Source organism: Balaenoptera ricei, chromosome 16, assembly GCF_028023285.1.
Source record: "Balaenoptera ricei isolate mBalRic1 chromosome 16, mBalRic1.hap2, whole genome shotgun sequence".
NCBI lineage: Eukaryota > Metazoa > Chordata > Mammalia > Artiodactyla > Balaenopteridae > Balaenoptera > Balaenoptera ricei.
This window is the reverse complement of record NC_082654.1, coordinates 67,987,494-68,004,444: the sequence shown is the minus strand read 5'-3', so window position 1 is coordinate 68,004,444 and position 16,951 is coordinate 67,987,494. Positions and strand designations below refer to the sequence as shown.

Below are 16,951 nucleotides of genomic sequence, written 5' to 3'. Positions count from 1 at the left end.
AAATTTTTGCATGTAAAATAAATGTCCAATAGTTACTGGTATGTGGGAAGATAGTGTTTGTTAAAGTCACAATGAAGCCTTATTGACGGAAGCTTGGCTATATAAACAGCACAAGCCTTATTGACGGAAGCTTGGCTATATAAACAGTTTTCAGTTTCCAGTTAGTTAGCTCTTTATATAAACAGCACAAGTTGAGAAAAGGTTTAATCTCCAAACCTATTAGACTGGATGAAGTAAGATAAGTGATGGCCACCTTGAGACACTACAGGAGATCTCATTCCCATCGGAGGTCAAGGAGGCCCACCTTGGTAAGGGGGCACCATTGGCGGTCCCTGCCCATACGGCGGCATGGCACCAGGAACATATCCTGGCATGCCTTGATGATGACCACCATACTGACCATGAGGTGGCATTGGGGGTCTCATTCCTTGTTGCTGTGGGATGCCTGGCTGTGGTGGCATCGTACCTCCAATTGGTCCAATGGGTGGATTACCAATGGGAGCCTCTCCTGGTCAAGGAAAATTACGTTGATATTTAGGTAACTGTGCTCTTCTCTCTTCCAGCAATATATCCTCATCTGGATGGATCAACTTACTGGTTGCACTGGTCGTCGTAAGTGTAGCAGGCTTACTTGTTATTGAAGCTGCTGGTTTAGCTGCAGTGCTATTTGTTGTACTAGTGGTTGAAGCTGTAGACTGTGTATATGCAGGGAATGTAGGCTTTGGGGGTTCTGTAGTTGTTGCAGGGATACTATTTAAGGGCTTGAAATCTGTACCAACAGGTCCTTGGGCAGTTGCCTGAGCCTGTCCTGCACTGGGGAAAAGAGGCTTAGTAACTGGAGGCTGTGGAGCTGGAACTGTTGTTGTTCCTGCAGGTGGTCTGTTAAGAATACCTGGCACTGAAACAGCCTGTGCTTGAGTCATTGGAGGAATTCCAGGACGTGGAACAGGAGGGGGCATACCTGGTGGCATACCAGGCATCAGAGGTGGTATTCCTGGTCCAGGTGGCATCATTCCACCCATTGGCATCATTCCAGGTGGCACTCCTGGCATAACTGGTGGCATTCTTGGCATCAGAGGAGGAACACCTGGCATTAATAGAGGTATGCCTGGAGGCATTCCTGGTGCTTCTGGAACTGGTGGTAGTCCTGGTTGTGCCACTGGGGGGATATAACCTTGTTGAGGTTGAACAGGCTGTGGTTGAAATGAAGTTGAAGCTGCAGAGTCATCATCGTCATATTCATCAGAATCCTCTGGTTGCTTCTTTTTTTGACTCTCTGCTTGTGTTTTCTGTTCAAGAAGTCGTCTTCTTTCATCCATGTCTTTTCTGGAATACCTGCCATACCATATATTTCCAACTCTATGTCTGTTCTCCCAGGTATTGCATTTGGTACTGCATCTATTGTCTCTTTATGCACCTGCATGCAATGAATAGCTAAGCCAGGTCCTGTATACAATTTCTTATGACATATATGACATTTAAGATGCTTTGCTTTTTGGTGCTGTATAAGGATCTTCTCATCATCAAAATCTCTATTACAATACCAGCACCATGACTTCAGCTGCTGCTGCTTCTTGTGACCCATAACTGCGCTCTACCGACAAAAAAAAGGGAGGAGAAAACAAGCAAGAAAAACTAGCCGAAGAGTCGCTCACTCTTCCGACCCAACCACCACCACCGTGTCCCACAGGAAAACCAGGTTTTTCCCTTTTAGCACTTTCAATAATGATGCCTGTCCCTTCCAGCCTGCAAAGTTTCTGCAGAAAAATCAGCTTATAGCCTTATGGGGGTTCCCTTATATATGACTCTTTGTTTTTCTCTTGCTGCCTTTAAATTCTCTGTATCTTTAACTTTTGTTATTTTAAGTATGATATGCCTTAGTGTGGATCTGTTTGGACTCATCTTGTTTGGGATCCTCTGTGCTTCCTGGATTGCATAGCTGTTTTCTTCCAAAGTTTTGTGAAATTTTCAGCCATATTTTCATCAAATATATCTTCAATCCCCTTCTCTCTCTCTTCACCTTCTGGGATCCCTGTAATGTAAATGTTGGTATACTTGTTGTTATTCCAGAGATCTCTTAAATTGTTCTCATTAAAAAAAAAAAAATCCTTTTGCTGTTCTGATTGGATGATTTCCATTATTCTATCTTCTGATCACTTATGCTTTAATCTGTATCACCTTCTCTGGTATTAATCCTTTCTCATGTATTTTTTATTTCAGTTATTGTATTCTTCAGTTCTGACTGATTAAAATTCCACTGTGTTCCTCTATTCTTTTTGCTAATTCAGTTAGCATTCTTATTACTAATGCTTTGAATTCTTTATCTGGTACATTATTTCTCATTATTTGTTTCAGGGGTTTTTCTCTCGCTTTTTCAAATGAGACCAATTTCTCTGTTTTCTTGTTTTGCTCAACTTTTTTGTCTCTAGCAAATTTGGTGAAACAGTTCCCTGTTTGAGATCTTGAAGGTGTGCCCTTATGTGGGAGCCTCCCTGTACAGTCTGTGTGTGTCCTGTGGCTTTGGTGGGAGAGTTGGATTTGATGTGAACATAAGCCATGTCTTTCCTGTTTTGCTGGCAGCTATCATCTTGGTGGGAGGTGAGGTTGGAGAAGGGGGATACAGGGCTTGAACTAGATGCGAGCTGGGGCTTCCCCTCTGCCCTCTGCTCAGTGGCCATCATCACCCTATCGGGGGCAGGGGCCCATCCCTCGTTGCTGGAGCAGAAGCCCTGAGTGGCAGGTCTAAACTTTCTCTGTTCTCTTCAAGTGTGTGATCTCCCCCGTCCTAGCACCAGCAAACTTGCCCCATAGGGGAGAAGTGCTGGGGCAAGTGGGGCCCATGGAAGCACTTGGTGTGTGTTGGGGCATGGGCTGTGGTGCTCCAACCACATACAGAAGTCTGAGCTGCGTGTGCTGCACTGCCTGTGCAAGCGTCACTGCCTGGGCCAGCTGCCTATGCCCTGCTCCACTCAGGTGCTACTTTGGGTCTGAGTCTCCTCTGTCCCTCGCAGCTGGTCTCTCCCCTTTGCCTCTGCCACGCCCGCCCTGGTTTGGAGCTGCACTGCAGTGCAGGCCGGGCCCGTGTGGGCTCCTTGTATGTGTTGAGGCACAGGCTGTGGCCACGGACAGAGTGTGGGCTACCTCTGATGCACTGCTTGTGCAAGCACCGGTAGTGGCTGCCCCAGCCCTGCTCAGATGCTGCTTCAGAGCTGAGCTGCCTCTGTGTCACGGGGTCGAGCGCTTTTCCTCAGTCGTAGAGCTGTGATGTGAAGTAGACGGGCTGGAGCATTCCCTTGGCTCAGGTTAGGGCTCACGCTGGGGATGTCATGGGAAGCCAGCCAGCCTCCTCAGCAGTTTCAGTCTGTCCTCTTTGCCCTGTTTTGGGAGCAAAGCAACTCCTGTGTGCTCCTCATGAGTGGAGTCCGGGATTCCCACAGCCCTCCTGTTAGTCCCACTGACCCTCCAAGCGGCCAAGGGGACCAGCCTTCCCTGTGTTGGACCCCAGGACTGGGGTGCCCAATATGTGGCTGGAACCGCGCATTCCCTAGGGAGGATCTCCACCTGTGTAATTCCCCTTTTCTGCTATGTCCCCTCACAGGGGCACAGGTCCTGACCTGATTGCTTCCCTTCCGTTCCTACTGATTGTGTGTGGATCCTTCTTACAACCTTGGTGTACAGAGTTTTTCTACCAGTTTCCAGTTAGTTTTCAGTGGGATCTGTTCCATATGCAGATGTATTTTTGATATGTTCCTATGGGGAGGTGAGTTCCACCTTTTCCTATTCTGCCATCTTCATCTCCTCTCTCTTCCAAGTTAAACATTTTAAGAAACAGAAACTGACTTAGGATGGATGAAGCCTAAAAACATTGACAAGTTTATTGTAAGTATATTGGGCGGCTAAAATCAATGGGAGAGCTGGAATACCAGGAGAAATGGCCAAAACCACATCTCAGACCTGGGTTGATGTGGAAAATTCTTCTCCCTTCACTACCTCTGCCAGGAAGCAACCACTTAAGCCCTTGGTTTTTGCTGCATTTAGCTCCTGAGACGAAGACCAGAATGCATGTATCGAGTGCTATAGCCAAAGATAATGCCTGGGCCTAACTGCAGGAAAGTCTAATAAGCAAGTGCCTGGCCACTCACTCTTTAAAGAGAGACAGCTTTTCCCATGTCAAATCAGACTCTGAAAGTGTGAAAACCCTAAATATCAAAAGGCATTTAGATGCTAATTTGTCAAAATGAAGGAAAATACCCATACAAGTAGAAAGTAAAGAAGTGATTGATATGAAAAGAAATAAAATAGTTGATTGGGAAAATGGGTATTGAGAGATGGCAAGAGGAGATCTGAAATTAGTTTGGGGAGTGTTTGTGCTAAGGGACTAGGAAGATACACATACTTCGGTGGCAAGAAAATCATGACCTTTGGAGCCAAAGAGAAGGGAATTTAAATCCTTGTCTTGATGCATATTAGCTGTGTGTCTTAGTCAAGTTAGTCCAGGAACCTCAGTAAATTGGAGATAACGATATTAGTATGAAGATAAAATAAAATATGTAAAGGTCTGTCATTCTGTCTACCATATAGTAGGTACTCAACAAACATTACCCACCCACCTATTCCCCCCAAAGCTTTAGGCTAAAAGCAATGAGGAAGGTCAGTACAAAGATTTCCATGTTGTTCTAGCATCTAATGTCCTGAATTCCTCAGGAGATGATGATTGGTAAAGGAACAATAAGAGAGTAAAATGTAGAGGTAAGTTTTGTTACTGGTAAGGGATAGAATCTTTTCTGGAGCCTGGCTGGATCACAGGATGCCCTATGGTTATTTTTAGTTTTCTCTCAACCAAGGTGCTGAAGACAGACTAGGCCTTGAACAGTCTTAGTGAGCAGGTGTACTCCCTGGATTTTCCTCTGCTTCTGCACCATTTCTGTCCAAGTAGATCTGGATTTCCATCCAGTCTCACCTTCTTCCTTCTTTTGAATCCTTTCTGGAAGGAAAAAATAGGAAGCAGCCAATCTAAAGGGAATTCCAGTTAAAAGCATTAGGAGTCATAAAAGGTCTACAAAAGGGCCCAAATTCAAATATATTGATAAATATTAGCATCATTCTTGGGCAAGACAATAGTAAGTAGTGAGTTGATAGGACTGAGGTTTGTTTGAACATACAGGAATTCAAATTCAAATTGCTTATAACTCAAGCAAAGTGAAATATAAATGAAAGCAGATAGCTGTCAGGTTACAGACCCCAGCCTACATCTGGGGTTTCTTATCTTCTCAGAATCCTCTTGCCTCTGAGGAAACATGGATTGGAAGACCCAAGGTGTGAAGACTTTCTGTTTTGAACTCAAGCAGCTTTACGTTGCATCTCTCATTCACATTGAGGTTACACAAGATATTATTTGAAAACAGGGCTCTGTGGCTAAAAAGGACATTTAGACTGTGATGCTCTTATATGCAGATTTCCAAGACTCTCTCATCAGATTTATAGTAAGTGAAGACTACACTTTTCCCAAAGTACTTCCACATACAGTCTTTCAATGACCCTCTTAAGAACCTAGTGAGGAAAGCATATGACTTGAATATTGGTGATCAAGAATATAGCCACGTATAATTTTCAGTCAATAGAATAAAACTTGATCATTTTTTTGAATGGTGAAAGAGAGATTACTATTTTCTTCACAGTCAGTGGTTTTTGCTAAGTCTCTAACAGGCTCATTCTGACCAGGAAAAATGGATTTGGGTTGGGAACATGGAATGTGAAATCAGTGTTTCAGGGACATGGACTTTCACAGAGGCCTCTGCAATCACCATGTTCCTGGCTAGTAAAACCCACTGAAATTATTTTCTTGCTATAATGTTGTGATTTACAACTTAAACGTGTTCTCATGCTTCCACGGCTTTTCCGCTTCCCACCCTTTTTGCCAGATCTCGGCACATCTGAGAAAAATTATGAGATCTAATGTTAAAAGATCTAATGGTACATGAATTGTGTTTTCTCCTTATGTCTTGATGTAATGGGGAAAAACATGTCTCTAGAATTGGCTATTTCATTCTCAATGGCACCAATTATTTAAAAGTGTCATTTATATACAGACCCTGCAGCTACATCAGTGCAGCTGGAATTTAATTTAATCCATTTACTCATTTGTTCAATTAACATTCAGTGAACACTGAAAATGTTCTGCCTTAACTGCAGGTGTTCTCTGCAGTAGTGGGAGAATTGGGACCATCCAACCAATCCCAGCAAGTAAACACAACGTAAGTAATAAACCATTAGAAAATGGGTAGTTCAAACATGTAAGTGCCACCTTCAGTAATTTAATATCCAACACTACTGTTGAGATTCACAAAGAGTTTTTGCTCTTAAGAAACATACCTATTGGAAATATAAATGTATATGAATATATATATATATATATATATATATATATATATATATATATATACATATATATGTTTATGTAGACTTACTTCAGCATTTGACAGTTAAAATACATGCACTGGAATCTTGCTGCTATAACCTCACTAGACATAACCATATAGGATAAGTTTGTTCTTTCTGTTAACCTCAATTTTCTCACCATCTGGTGTGCCTGAGTTGCTTTATGGGAATTTTGTGAGGAGTAGGATAAAGCATGTAAAACATGCAGCACAATGCCTGGTGTGGAGTAACTATTCACTAGTGGTTGGTGTAGGAATGATATTGATGATGATGATGATGATAACAATGTTACCTCCTGTTGTCTTTCCTTTACATGAATGTGAAAAGACAACCAGCAGTGGAGGGAGCAGAGGAGTGAGGTACCAACTATTCAATGATAACAACATAATTTTATCTACCAGTTTCTCTTCAAAGGTCATCTAAAACTTGGACTCCATTTTTGAGGGGTTTTGATTATGTAATAGTAGATGATGTGCAAAGGGTCGCTAATCACAATAACTTTAGAAGCCTCCTGAGAGCCAAAGAACCACTACTCTACCCAGACAACACGATATGTCAGTAAAGTGGAAGAGGATGAAATAGGTTTATGGTGCACACATCCCACCACACACATATACATCCCATATATATTATAATATGTATTATATAATATTTATTTGACAATCATGTTAATTGTTTTTCATTGTGCACTTATCATGGACCAGGCACTGCACTAAATATTTTATATGCATAATTGCAGTTAATACTTAAAACAACCCTATGAGACAGTTGTTATCCCCATTTTACAGATGAAGAAAATGAGGTTCAGAGACATTTAATAAATTTCCTGTCTTCACATCAGTAATTTGAGGAGCTGCTATGTGAACCCAGTTAATCTGACTCGGAACACTTCATCATCAGTGCTACACAGTGTCTTTTAAAGGTGCTTATTATGTTCAGATGTGTGTGTAAAACCTGACTCTTCTGCCCCTTATCATCTGTCTTTCTTCAGCAATTTATTTAAATTCTGAGCCTTAGTTTTCTCAACTGTAAAGTGAAGATGATGATAATACCCACTTTAAAGAGCGATTATTCAATGAAGTCTTGTTCGTAAGAGCATCTAACTTAATGATTTGTATTTAGTGCATATGACAGCAAATATTCCAAAACTGAGATATGCTAATTGAATACTTTCTCTTCATTGATGTAGATTATTAGAAAACTGTGTTATAAGAATGAAACAAAGCAACCTGCAGCTATAAAACAAAAGACGGCCTGCTTGTTGAGCCCATGGTACCTGTGGTTGAGCCATAATAATGGGAAAAGTTATGACAAAGGAGACAAGACTATACAATGGAGAAAAGACAGCCTCTTCAATAAGTGGTGCTGGGAAAACTGGACAGCTACATGTAAAAGAAAGAAATTAGACCACTCCCTAACACCATACACAAAAATAAACTCAAAATGGATTAAAGACCTATCAAACTCTTAGAGGAAAGCATAGGCAGAACACTTTGACATAAACCACAGCAACATCTTTTTTGATCCGCCTCCTAGAGTAATGAAAATTAAAGCAAAAATGAACAAATGGGACCTAATTAAACTTAAAAGCTTTTGCAGAGCAAAGGGGATCATAAACAAGATGAAAAGACAACCCTCAGAATGGGAGAAAATATTTGCAAATGAAGCAACTGACAAAGCATTAATCTTCAAAATATATAAGCAGGTCATACTGCTCAATATCAAAAAAAAACAAACTACCCAATCAAAAAATGGGCAGAAGACTTAAATAGACATTTCTCCAGAGAAGACATACAGATGGCCAACAAACACATGAAAAGATGCTCAACATCACTATTAGAGAAATGCAAATCAAAACTACAATGAGGTATCACCTCACACCAGTCAGAATGGCCATCATCAAAAAATCTACAAACAATAAATGCTGGACAGGATGTGGAGAAAAGGGAACCCTCTTGCACTGTTGGTGGGAATGTAAATTGATACAGCCACTATGGAAAACAGTATGGAGGTTCCTTAAAAAACTAAAAATAGAATTACCATATGACCCAGCAATCCCACTCCTGGGCATATACCCTGAGAAAACCATAATTCAAAAAAACGCACCCCAATGTTCATAGCAGCACTGTTTACAATAGCAAGGACATGGAAACAACCTAAATGTTCATTGACAGAGGAACGGATAAAGAAGATGTGGTACATATATACAATGGAATATTACTCAGCCATAAAAAGGAATGAAATAGAGTCATTTGTAGAGACATGGATGGACCTAGAGAGTGTCATACAGAGTGAAGTAAGTCAGAAAGAGAAAAGCAAATGTCATAATAACGCATATATGTGGAATCTAGAAAAATGGTATAAATGATCTTAGTTGCAAAGCAGAAATAGAGACACAGACATAGAGAACAAATGTGTGGATACCAAGGGGGAAAGGGGTGGGGTAGCAGGAATTGGGAGACTGGGATTGACACATATACATTATTGATATTATGTATAAAATGGACAACTAATGGGAACATGCTGTATAGCACAGGGAACTCACCTAGTGCAGTGTGGTAACCTAAATGGGAGGGAAGTCCAAAAGGGAGGGGATATCTATCTGTATGTGTATAGCTGATTCCTTTTGTTGTGCAGTGAAGGCTAACACAACGTGGTAAAGCACCCATACTCCAATAAAAATTAATTTAAAAAATAATGGGAAAAGTTAATGGGTATATAGAGCTTCCTCTATATAAAGCATTGTTTTAAGTGCTTTTATATATATTATTTGTTTAATTCTTTTACAAATCTAAGCAATAAGTACCCAATTTACAGATGAGGTAACATAGGTACAGAGATATTAAATAATTCAAACTTGGGTTGTCACACTCAGAGTTCTCACTTCTAACCATTGTACAGCCCTTCCTCAGAGTCCCTGTGGGGAAAGCATCTGTCACATCTGATCGTCTTCCTGTCTACTCCAGTGAAAGCCCATCCAGGATAGACCCTCTAACCAGGTACTAACCAGGTATCTATGAGCTATTTGATATCTTCACTTTAGTAATCAATGGAGATCATACATACACAGATGGGTTGTGTGTGTGTGTGTATGTATATATATATATATATATCTATATATATATATCTATATCTATATCTATATATGAACTAATGGAGATTTTAATATCTGCATATAGAAATGATATTTTACATATATGATGGACGTTGTATATAGAAGGATTATATGTATATAAATGGAGCTTCTTACGTATATATTTGTATTTACAAATTTCCTGCATCTTCTCTTCCTCCTCCTCCTTCTCTCTCGTCTCTTTTCCTCTAAAATACCTCATAATAAATGACAAAGGAGCCATTCCCTTTTGGACCTCCCATTGTAAATTCTTCCTGAGGATGAATAACTCGACCTCGAATTCCTCCTGTAATGTGTTACTTTCACAGAGGGACTGGAAATCACATTTCTAACCCACCTGTGAGAGGAAGAGCCCTTGTGCAGGGGTGAGATGGGGAGATGGCTTAGACAGGACAGAGCCCTGAGCAGAGGAAGGAGTCCAGAGCAGAGGCTGTGACTCACAGACACAATTTGTAGCTGAGGAGTTGTGCCTTCTATTTGGTTTGAAGTATTTCCGTCATATTCAATAAAATGGATGGCAGAAATAGAAGCCCATGTACTTTGTCCATTTGTAAAAATGCAGCTTAGGGTCGTACTCTCCCTCTCTCCCAGGAGGAGAACGTGTCAAGTTGGCATGAGGGCCAGCGGCCTGGGGGTGGAAGAGGGGCCCTGAGCTTCCTTGAGGAGGGCAGCCACGGAGCCGGGCTCTTGCCTTGCTTGCCCTTTGGGGAATCGTGAGGGCAGGATCTGTCTTGTCCCTTCATTGTCCCCCCCACCATTTCCGCCTGGAACCTGCCTACGTCTCTGACTTCCTCTCCCCCCAAACCAACCTGCACGTTCTCCACTAGCCTGCTTTCACAGGCTGTGCGCGGGCGCCCCGGCCCACAGACAGGAGCTTCGCACCTACTGTTAACTCTGTTTTCAACGCTCTTCCCATCCCACTTCACCTGGTGAAACTCTTCTTATTCCTTTGATTTCAGCTTAAGGCTCACTTCCTCAGACCAGCCTTTCCCGATTGTCCTAATTCTGCCAAAAGCCCTTCATTGTAGGCTCATGGCACCTGTGTGTCTCTTCTGTGGCCATTGTCAAAGATACAGGTTTACACTTTTGGACCCATTATTTAATTAACTCCTATTGTCTCTGCTAACCTTTAAATCCTTGATGAAGAAAGATTGTTTTTACTGACCAGTACCTAGTCATTCATCCCTAGTACCTAGAAAAATATCCAACCCATGGGTATACTATATCTGTTGGCTGAATTAATGTGTCAGCTACTCTCTGCCATTCCCTGGCATGCTTATGCTCTCCTGCTCCAGGCTTTTCTTTCTCCCTGGTCCTCCTGTAAAGAAACTTTCAGAAGTCAGTTTTGTGTGTGTTTAATCTTGAAGCTTATAAATTGTATATATAATAATAACGGTTAAATTTTATATTGTGTTTACCTTGTGCCAGGCATCCTTCAAAAGTATTTTCCTTACATTCATTCATTCAATACTCATAACAATCCTGTGTGGTAGGTTCTATCTCATTTCGTTGAATATGAGGGACATTGATTGTAAAACACATCATTGTTTTGTCAGTCGAACTCTGAAACGTCATCTCTCTCTTACAAATGAGAATTTCAGGATAATGAAAGGCTTAGCAACTTGCCCAAGAAAGGCTGGTGCTAAAAATGATGGAGCCATGGTGCAGATGGGGTAAGGCAATGCCAGAGGCCATGCTTTTCACCATGGGGCCATCTTGCCACACAAAGAGTCACACATCTGGGCTGTTTCTGCATTTCTTAAATCAGATACAGCCATCCCAGTGGATCTCAGAGGCCACATGAAGTCACAGGATAAACACGGTGCCACCTACTTGACTATCACTATTTGACAGGAAAATGTTAAATTGCCTTTATAGTAAAATATACTTTATTAAAATAAACACGGATATATTAAATAGTAGAATGCAAAATGTATCCATGTTTTAGATAGAACTTAAAACTTGTGATTGTTTATGTTTGATGCTTTATAGTTTATTTTGAAAATACTCTTTTAATTCCTAATGCTATCATTTCACCCAGGCACTTGTTTATATCACACAGGATTATTGCAACTGATTTTTCCTATTCATTTTCCTTACTCTGAATACCAACCCTGCATTTCACTGTCTAACTAGTCATCTTGTAACTCTGCTTGTATTAGAGAACTTGTTTGCTAGGAGATATTAGTATTGTCCCCATTTACAGATTAAAGCTTTAGCAGCTTTGCCTGACATTGAGATCCTCTGTGATTTAACCCATTCGTGTCTTTCTGAGCTCCTATCCTAATGGGGCCATCTAGAACTCTTTGCTTCAGCCAGTTGACCCCCATGTATGACGTTCTCATTCGTGTCTTTGTGCCTTGGGTCATGTCTATCCTCCTGGAATGTTATCTTTCTTCATCCTGCAAAACCATACTCTCCTATTAAAACCTCTATAAAGGTCCCCCTTGAGTCCTGAAACTTGCATTGCTTTCTTGTACCCTGGGTGAGATTGCCATGAGCTGCATTTTTATTTCCCTTCCTCTGCTATTTACTTTAATTAACTTGATGAGTCCATGTCTTGATTCCAAAATATTCATGCTTCTTTCTTTCACCCATAGCACTTTTGCGTATAACAGTCCCTCAAGAAATATTTTTGACTGTTGAATAAACAAATGAGTGAAAAACAGCCCATGGCTTTTCCTCATCAGTGACTTTCATTTATCTAAGGCGGCAGTGATGGTTTTGGAAGAGTAACAGGGAGAATTACGAGTTTTCAAATCCTGTCCTTGACACTAGTTACTGTCTCTGTAAACTTGAGGATTACCAAACTCTCAGAATTTCAGATTAGATGGTTCAGAGAGGGCCCAAATCACAGATCAGTGGAGTTCTGGATTCATTCATTTGAAATAAACTCATTCATGAATTCACTCCTTCCTTCCAAAAATATCAATTGAGCTACTCCTATGTCAGTCACTGTGCTATAGCATTGGAGAAACAGAATGAACACAATATTATCATTGCTTCCAAGAGTTTATAGTATAATAGAGCTGAGGAGTGCACACATTTCTCTGGCATCAGGGTCTGTTACAGCATGCAGGTCTTCTTCTTCCAAATTTAGCCCTCAGAGCAATAAGCCTCAAAGTGACTGCCACAAAATGGATGAGCCTGGTGGATAGGAGACGCTATGAGCACTTAACGGAAGGATGGAGACATTCCAGAACCCAGCTGTGGATAACCGGCACTGTCACAGAGGCTTCCTCTGAAGTCAAATAAAAAGAAACAACAACAACAAACCTATCCGTTCTCTGCCCACATCTGCTGTGAATCAGTGCCTGCAGAGGGCATCCCACCAAGTGAGGGAGATCTGTGTTCCAGAAGACAGCTCACTGTGTTCCTTGGGGTTTGTGTTTTCCATTGTTACAAAGGGTGACGTGTAGACTTCATCAGCACACCTAACATTCTGTCACCACCACCAGCTAGAAGGGGTAATGAGAAGGCAGGAAAAGTGGCAGGGACAAGGGGATTTCTTCAACCGTCTGTGGTGCTCAGAGTAGCAGATCAGGCCTCCAGGATCCTCAGGGACAAAAGGCGATTTAGTGTAAACCTGGCTGTGATTTACTCTCCCCAAGTCCCTCCCTTTGCCATTGCCCTTGGCTTTGACATTCCCTGTTGACTTCATGAGAACTCCTTTCTCTGGGCCTATACCTCAGGAATCTCTCTTCCAAAACCGGGGGATTCAGACAGAACAGGGGGCCAGTTACTTGACAACAAAGTACAGCAGCTTTTCCCTCACAAGCCACAGGATTTTGGACATGTGGTGGCTGGAAGTTACATCTGTGAGTTACTGCTCCTGGATGGAATGTTTCATGGTGTTGCCCAGGAAGTGTCAGGGCATCAGCTCAGCCTCCAGGCAGAAGCAGACTCTTCTTGCCAAAAGTGCTTTTAGTTCCACTTCCACCCCCAGAGCGAGCACGACGGCAGATCAAGGTGGAGGGACTGCTGCTGCCAGAGCAAAGATGGGCTCCTGGGGCCCAGGACAGTCTGACACAGGAAGGCAACCCCTTGCTTGCACGTTCATTAACAAGGAGGTGGCCCATGTCTGGCAGAACTGAATGAGGGGAGTCATGGTTTTTCATAGGAATTAAGTGATAAATACTCTAAACTTACAGACTGTGTTTGAAGAAAGTGCAGAAGCTGACTGAGACTTAGCAATAAGCGCCTGAAGCAGTGGGAGCCCTGAAGGGAGAAAATGATGTCCCAGAACAGACAACAATGGTGTATAAACACTGGAAGGGTATCCAGAGACTATCTGCATGAGGTTCATGCTGAAAAAGATGATCACCAGCGTGCAGATTAGGAAGCTAAGACGGATGTTCAGAACCTATTAATATTCAGATGCAGAAACATCAGTAGAGCAAATGGTATTCCATGCCCACCCTGTAGTATGTGTTCAGTCTTAGAAAAATTATTGGTTCTTTTCATAAAGTCCTAAGCTAGAGAACAGTTCTTTATCTACACAGACATTATTTTTAAAACCTAATGTCCATATTGAACAAAAAAATGCCATTTAAACTGAAAATTTAATTCTATCACATATGGTCTGTGTTACTTGTGTTCATACGGTAGTTTGTGAAAGTACCCTCCCAAATTGTAGTACATATAATTGAAAGAGAGTGGGAATGAAGGTAATACCTAGACTAGTGGTTAGACTACTCAGCAATTCATTACCTTCCCTTTTTTGTTCCCACTCAAGACACATACCACCAAAGATAAACGCCAAATGCATAAACAGTTCTTTCAGTTTTATTGCTTTAACATATAGTTTAATTATCAGTTGAGCAAATTATTAACAAACTACAGTGACATGAGTTGAAATAAATATTGTTTCAAATAATACTGCATAGTTTCGAAACAAACCCAGTGTTACATGCGTGAAAAAATTGAGAACACAATGAAAAAAAAATTTGATTCAGTTAAGCACAAAAGGCATGCAGAATCCCAAACAAGGAATATCTGACCTTCTATGTCAATGTCGTGAGGGTATTAAAGAGCTTTATCTATTCCTGGATAAATAATTCATTTTTATTGATTGGTGAAATTGACTTTAAGGATAAATAATGACCAGAAAGCTCTACAAGTGCTTTTGCCAAAGTTTATCTATGGCCAAACCATAAACCTACTTTGAATTGGCAGTTACTATAGTGGGTGCTTCACTCAGCCCTATTCTGCCTTCTGCACAGCAGGGTGAGGTGTAGAAGCAAGGTACTGATAGTTTGAAACACCTCAAATGCCACTAAAGTTCTCAAGATATTGCTACAATAAACATTACTATTATCAACTGCTTGCTTTTATTTAATCTCAGACTGTCAGCTTAAACCTGCCTTCATCCTGATTTACAATGTGCATGTTACCTTCGGAAATGTCACTAAGTTTAAAATGTCAAAGTTGTTGCCTGTAAAAGTAAATAAGGTAAAGTAAGTGAATTTTTTTTTTTTTTTTGCCAAGTCAGTATGGAACTAAAACATAATCAAAATGGAAAGCAGGGGCATCTGGAAATCTTTCACTGGAAGTTTTAATTCATATTTAATCACCCAAAAACTTGCTCAAGAAAATTTTGTTTTAAAGTTCCAACTATTAGGTACTAAATTGGGCATAACATATGTCTACTTCTGTTTTCAGGGAGTTGTTAGTCATGGATATCAAAGAAAAATTATTATGCTGTCATTCAGGTCCAATGAAATTTTCTTTGGAGGAATTTTACCACACAAGGACAATTTTCAAAATCAGTCAGAAGCACAGCTTAACCCTGCAAGACAGTTGCTGAAATTCTCATATTTATATCTCATTGTATACCAGCACATAAAAATAGAGAGTTATAATGCTATAAGATTCAGCAAGCAGTGGAATACTATTTCTACAGTATTTTCAAAATTAATTTTATGTTTAAAGCTTAAGGAAGAAGAAAAGTTCTGTGTAACTGAGACTGTGAACTAACCTCTCAGACTTGCCCCTTTGCTTTATGAATAAACACTCCAATCCAGATTTGATGTTAGAAGCCCAGACTTGTCAGTCTTAGCTAGACTATCACTGAATATCACAGAGAGGTTCAGATAATTCATAAAGATGGGAAACTGATGGACATGTTGAGGGCTGGCCTGGGACTACGTAATACATGGTTGTCTGAATAGAAAAAGTTATCTGCTGGCTTTGAACTATTGATATAATTATTGAAAGGGGGCTTTAAGATGTTTAGAGATGCTGCATATCTTTAAGACCAAATACCCAGAACAAAAAAATAAGCATTCTTCTTGAAAATGCAAAGGAAAGGAAACTTTAGAACTAAAAAATACCTCATTTGGAATGAAAACACAGGACGTAAGTAGAATTAGTATTCTGCTAATACCATTTAAGTGGCTGTCGTATATATCCTACATTGAAGAGATTTTTAGAGATGGTTGTTAGAAATCTGAGCCTCTTTCAGAAAGAGTTTCCCTCCAGAGCTTCCTTTTATGATAGTTGGGAGCAGGCACCGTCATGACTGCCAGGTACCCAAAATTGAAGACCCCAAATAAATACATTCCCAGTTTAAGGAAACATTTCTGGCTCCACTTTAAGAAGGATCAGAAAGTCATTTAACTACCCCAGGCCTGAGATAGGGAGGTCTATCCAGCAAAATAATATGGCAAGAGGGAGAGTCTAGACTTCAGTTGTCTCTAGGAAGAAGGACCATGTAAAGTTAAAGGACTAAATTTGCTTACAGTCAGACACATACTGTATACATTGTTACCTCTATAAAGAAGGAAACATACATTTCCTCTGGTTCAGTCAGTGTGGAATACAAAGAAACTTTAGCTTATTTCAATAATCCTTGGCCCATCCTCCCTGGGATATATAACTTTAAACACACATTAGCAGTAAAGAAGGAAAGAAATGGTGTCAACAAATTGTTTTCACCAATCAGTGCTAAAGATGGATTTTAAACAGGCATCTCCATGGAAGATTTCACCTCTGTGGAAGTGAAAGTAATTTGGTAAGTGTTTTCATCTGATTTCAGATCACGTAGATGAAATATTCACTCCTTATATATCTGATATTTTTATTCAATTATTAGAGGTTATAACATTCAGCTAATTACTTATGTACCTGCTTTTTATTTGCTTTGAGTGATGTAGGTATGGATTTATATACCATATATATTTAAGTTTTGATCCTTTTGCTCTTATATAGGAAGCCAGCCAGCATTTGAAATGTGCATCTCATTTTCAACTAAAAAATCCAATCCCATTTTCCAGGAAATCTGGATGGTGCGGTGGCTAAAAGTTCAGACTCTAGAGTACAACCTGATTTTAAGGCCAGTGAGTTTTTGAGCAAGATCCGTATCCTTAGTTTCTTTTTCTA

The 16,951-nt window shown here is 40.5% G+C and overlaps 1 pseudogene; it reads right to left on the bottom strand.

Moving 5' to 3' along the window:
* Window positions 1–203: 203 nt before the first annotated feature.
* On the bottom strand, window positions 204–1,588 carry LOC132350449 (BUB3-interacting and GLEBS motif-containing protein ZNF207-like; annotated as a pseudogene).
* Between the last annotated feature and the right edge of the window lie 15,363 nt (window positions 1,589–16,951).